Source organism: Lygodium microphyllum, chromosome 11, assembly GCF_053477565.2.
Source record: "Lygodium microphyllum isolate KBCC chromosome 11, Lygodium_microphyllum_v1.1.10, whole genome shotgun sequence".
Taxonomy (NCBI): domain Eukaryota; kingdom Viridiplantae; phylum Streptophyta; class Polypodiopsida; order Schizaeales; family Lygodiaceae; genus Lygodium; species Lygodium microphyllum.
In genome coordinates, this window is record NC_141145.1 from 81,420,020 (window position 1) to 81,425,740 (window position 5,721).

Genomic DNA, 5,721 nt, shown 5'->3' on the forward strand with positions numbered 1-5,721 from the left:
TATCATAGAAGTAATTCATGGTGTCACCGTCAAGCACTGATGGTGGCACAAGATCCTTACCGACCCATATGGTAGCATGCATTGACTTGTCCATAAACTCATTGGGAACCACTAGGTCAAATACATCATTCACTGCATCAATCCCTAGGGATTTCATGTCCATGAGCTTCACTTGCGTGGCTACTACTGGGCATTCAAAGTTAAGGGCCTTAGGCTGATGGGGCATCTACTCATGAGCCTATAGTAGTGAGATGCTCTCATCATGGCATCATTCTTGAGAAGTATCATGTGGCTCATAAGGATGCGCATGTTGCTTATAGTAATGATCAAGTGGCTAATGATATCGAGCACTCCATTGCTGATAATGATGTTGCTCCCCATGTACATACTCATATAATTTTGCATGATGTTGTCCATGTACATAATGCTATCTAGATGGTTGTCCATGTATGTGACCAAAATGTAGTTCATAAGAACATATTAGTCATTAGATGCATACTGCTCAAAATATTCACACTCATCATATGCATGTTGACCATAAGTAGGCGCATGCACTTGCCTTTGCACATCGAACCCATGCCAATGGTCATGGTACTCATAATGTCCGTGACAATGCCCATCCATGCCTTTGCTGACCAAAATGTGCATGGATGCCATGCTGCCCATGCATTACATGTGGGGCAAACTAATTATTAGGGCCTTGATGCCCAAAATTTCCATGCTGCCCATGCAATACATGCAAACCAAACTGAACATTGGGTCCTTGCTTCCCAAAACTGCCATGAGCATGCTGCCCATGTGCACCCTGCATACTATGCTACCCAAAATTTGCATTTTGCCCTTGCATATAGCTTCCATTATGGGGGAGCTGCTGTCCCAAGGATGGGCTAGAAGTGTTCATCACGGGTGATGGGGGAATGGGTTCATCATGTCGCATAGAGGGCTCACCTAGCTCATAGGTGCTATGGGGAAAGCCATGGGTACCACCAAAACCTTGTCGGCTATGCCCGGTCTCCAAGGTAGGAGGCGGGTTGGCCTCACGGGGAGGGACATGCTCCTTGGGCTAAGCTGAGGAGGGTGCGATTTGGCGGGGGATGATGGTGCCCATGTGCTTGATGAGTAAGTCCATCTTGGCCATCATCTCGGAATGATACTGATCTTGGCAGGTTTCGATCTCCCTATGGCGTTGTTCCAACTCTTGATACCGGTCGGATGACGGGTCTCATGTTGGCATAGAGTATGGTTAAGCATAGCCAAGCGGTCCATCTTGGGGGCACCATCTTCAAACATATCTTCACAATCCTCTTGGGCTAAGCTAGGGTCATTCATTAAGGCACGGGAGTCCCTTATTTCATGTTGGAAGTCCTCTTAGGCCTTTGCTTTTCCCTTGTGGCATGCCATCCTAAGTGCAATCCAGTAGATCTCTGGTTACAGAAATGGCAATATCTTGAGCTAGAAAGCTCTGATTGCCAAAATTTTTTATTCAAATTAAAGCTCTTGATCCCCTCTACGAGGCTATGTAAAAATATCTTTGACAATAAATGATCAAGGCTTTGCTATAATTGACTTTTGTGGGCTGACTGTGTAGGACTGATGTGTGTCCCACAGTACCTCTGAGCAAAAAATTGGGTGTATCTCCCAAACCGTAGGGCGGAATGGGGATATTTTTGGTTCTAATTGAAGGGGGAGTGCCCTCTTTGAATCAAGATATGGGGGCTGCACTCATTCACACAAGAAGGCTTTGCTGTAATTGACATTTGCGGGTTGAGTGTGTGGGACTGGCTGTCTGCAACACCTTGTAAGGACTCCTTCAATGAGCATACATTATCCCAATGCTGAGGTGCTTATTTCAAGACATCCTGGGCCTCAATGGTGGTTTGCAATGCCATGTAGAGCCATACATCATTTGCAAGAGAACTACCACCATTTTTGCAACATTGATGCCATGTCTAGGCATCCGCCGACCAAATTTGTTGCCATCTGACTTTTGTATACCAGGCCCTTCCATCCGCCTAAAATAAAATCACAAATACTACTCCAAAGGAACTGAATAATGGGACAAAGATCAAAATCTCTTCGCACGCAAAGAGTGTTTGCCTATTTTTGTAATGGATTCTAGCTGATGGCCTCACTTCTTTCACGTTGCCGACCAAACTATCCTATCTTTGCCTTCACCTTGTCCTCAGAAAGCCTGGATGAGAAATTAAACTTAGTGATGAGTTTGTGGCAGCAGAATTGTGCATGGTTAGCGAGAAATTACAAGAACTCTGAAATGGCTACTGATGAATTCTAAAATGGTCACCACAAAATGGCAGGTCAAACCGATTAATGTGCTACTAGATCAAAAGTTTTTGTTGTCCCATCTAGGGCCTTAGTATAAACATGAGTGTTTACATTCAGCACCTACAGAATAAAGCTCTGCTTGTAAGGCACGAGAAGAAAGAGACTATGCATATGCAAGAGCAGAATTGGATTTGAGGCTCCATCTGTAGCATTGAGTTTCATACAATTTGTACCACTGTAACTATTTGTGAAAGGTGACTACATGGTTTGCTTACCATTGCAGGTTGCAGAGATCGTTGCTGGGTGCTGATGTTAATGGCACAGTGGTGCTTGTTCCTATTTTTACTTTGGCACCTCTAGATCTTGTACCAGATCTTCCCACTTTGTGTTAGTGGTCAAAGGTGTAGAATGCAAATCCAAAGGAGAGGGTAGAAAAACACCCAAACGCTGCTGAGCAGGATTTGCAAGTATTCCAACGATGTAAACCAAATTCCTTTGGATCATGTGAACTGTGCTCGTATTCTTTCTTCCTTCCACTACCTTTGAATTTGCTTTACTACCAAAGACTGTTGCTAGGAAGCCATGGATAGTAATGGTGTGTGTGTCCTAATTGTGTTTAAGGGGGTTGTAGAGACTGAGGCATCAAAGCTGCTAGAGGGGGTTTTCATCCAAAAGAACAGGCTCAGCGACCTTTTGTTGACATGCCCTTTGATGTGCAACTTGCAGAGTTTGCCAAGATCTTCATGCGAAGGGGAGAACACAGACATAGAGAGAGAGAGAGAGGGAGAGATCCTTCACATCCAGGAATCCTTCATGTCCAAGAAGGCGAATGCAGCAACTAGATCGGTGCCATGTGTAGGAGAGGTGCACTCTCTTGAAGAGCGCCTCGAGGATGCCACACTTGGACATGAATTTCTCTTGTGTAGGGAGGAGATTGTGCTGAAAGCTTCAAGGAGTTCAATGCCAACAACATTAGGGATACATTTCAAGTGCTTCTTTAGATGGGTGTCGTCCTCATGTTTGGTGGGCAAATGCCGGTTGTTAAGGTTGGACACATGGCTGGGCAATTTGCCAAGCCTAAATCTGATAACATGGAGGTGAAAAATGGGGTCTCTTTACCCAGCTACAGAGGAGATAATGTGAATGGAGTTGCTTTCACAGATACTGCTAGAGTGCTTGACCCTGATAGAATGGTGAGAGCATATAGCCAAGTTGCGGCCACTCTCAATCTACTTAAGGCATTTGCAACATGAGGTTATGCAGCCATGCAAAGGGTTACACAATGGAACCTGGATTTCACAAGTAGCAGTGAGCAGGGAAGTAGATACTTGGAGCTTGCCCATCGTGTTGATGAAGCATTGGGCTTCATGTGAGCATGTGGGCTCACCATTGATCATCCAATTATGACCACAATAGAGTTCTGGACTTCACATGAGTGTCTGCTTCTCCCTTATGAGCAAGCCCTAACTCGACTTGATTCAACATCAGGCCTTTGGTACGATTGTTCTGCTCAATGCTGTGGGTAGGCGAAAGGACAAGGCAACTAGATCTGTGACAAGTTCTGGGAGTTCATGTGTTGGAACTCCAAAACCAGACACTCCCTCAAGTTCATGTGATGCGACTCTAGAACCACATGCTCCCTCATCATGCTGAAAAGAGGCAGTTCATGGGAAAGAAGTAAAACAACCTACTACAAACAGTGTAGCTTGGCTGCCAGCACCACATGGTACTCCATCACTGCTTCATACAGCTCTTGTCCTTGCTGTACCTCAAAGTTGAAAACAAGCTGCCATTTTGTCTCCTTGCCTCCAGATTTGGCCAAATCTCCTACCATAGCGCCTGTGTGTCTTCCAAAAAAGCTGCCATCTCTGCCTGTGTACCTGAAAAGTAGGGTTTATTGTTGGGAAATGAGACTAGATTTGAGGGAAAGGAGAGAGAAAGGAAGGATCTAAAAACTAAGCTCTGATACTAACTATAATGAAGGAGACCTATCTAATCTAACTAAAAGAGAGAGAGAGAAGGAAGTAGACTGTAGAAGAGAGAGAAGAAGAGAGTAGAGGAGAGAGAAAGACAAGAAAAGAGAGAGAAAGAGGAGGGAAGCCATGAAAGCTGGAAGGAAGGAGAAAAGAGACTTGATTATTGATAAAACTGATGCCCTAATTGGGTCTCTCAACACCTTATATACCCTGTTAGTATAACTCGGTATTCCCATGCTAACCCATGTCCTACCCGTCTATCCCCACTCTTTTACAAGCATTGGGCAAAGTAAATTTTCTACATTGGCCCTTTTCAAGCCACTTTTTGTGTTTAGGTTTATTCCTCCTTCATTGAGAAGTCATTTGTGTGTGATGTGACAAAGGTGCTCCTACACTTGGTTTAGTCATCCATAACCAATGATTTCTTGCATAGTATCCTTAAGGTAGCATGAAGGATTTTGAAACCCATCACTATGTGTTAGCTCTCTATACTGATGTCTTCATCTATAAGGCTTGAGCCTTTTTCATAGTTTTCAAATAGTTTTGTAGGTCTAGCCCATATCCTTAACACCATTCACTAGATTTTTCATTTGAAGATTGGTCGGACTAAACTAGTTATCTTCCTTCATTGTGTGCTTGTTACAATTCCTTGATTTCCTCACCAAGCTTTTCTTTCTTGTCAAGGATTTGTTCCTTGCCTTTCCCTTCAGGACTATTTAGGTTCCCTTTCATGATTTTTATGATTATTTGCACATTTGGGAGGGTTAAGTGTATTCTTTGTGCTACATAGTTAATTTCATATTTCCTTGCCTTTATAAAGGTCCTTCTCAGGATTTCATTCCCACCATCCTTATAATTTGGAGGAATGTAGAATATGATAGGCAAGATTTATGTCTCAATGGCTATGATAGTTTTGCATTTTGATAGTTTTATAATGGTAGAAAGCCACATTATTCAGATAAGGAGTAGAAGGAAAATATCAATATTACAAATGTTAGAGGGGATAATTCCTCACAACTAAACTAGAAGAATGGATAAGCAAGATGGAAATGTAATTTACTCTTTGCCCATTGATGGATGAGGCCAAAATATATTATGTGGCCCTACATCTAGAGGGTTATGCACATATGTGGTGGAGTTATAAAGATAACATTGGCCGTATATTCCCAAATTGGTACTTTAGCTAACATATTGATGGATATAAGTATGATAGAAGTCCAACTTCTTTATTAGCAAAGTACTTACTTATCCTATAGTATGCACATCTAGATAGGGCATTGCTTTCAAATCCAATATTGAAGTTAAAAGGGCCAATGCCATAGGTAATGATATGGAAAAAATTTCACCTAGTGCTACTCAAAGAAAATACCTCTCTACTAACAAGCTATGAGATATGCATTCCAAGGGTTTATGTTTCAAGTGTGGTGAAAAGTGGGCATCAGCCTATAGAGGAAATTGCAAA

The 5,721-nt window shown here is 42.8% G+C and overlaps 1 pseudogene; it reads left to right on the plus strand.

Moving 5' to 3' along the window:
* Nucleotides 1-3,195: 3,195 nt before the first annotated feature.
* On the plus strand, nt 3,196-3,838 carry LOC148029018 (phospho-2-dehydro-3-deoxyheptonate aldolase 1, chloroplastic-like; annotated as a pseudogene).
* Nucleotides 3,839-5,721: the final 1,883 nt, after the last annotated feature.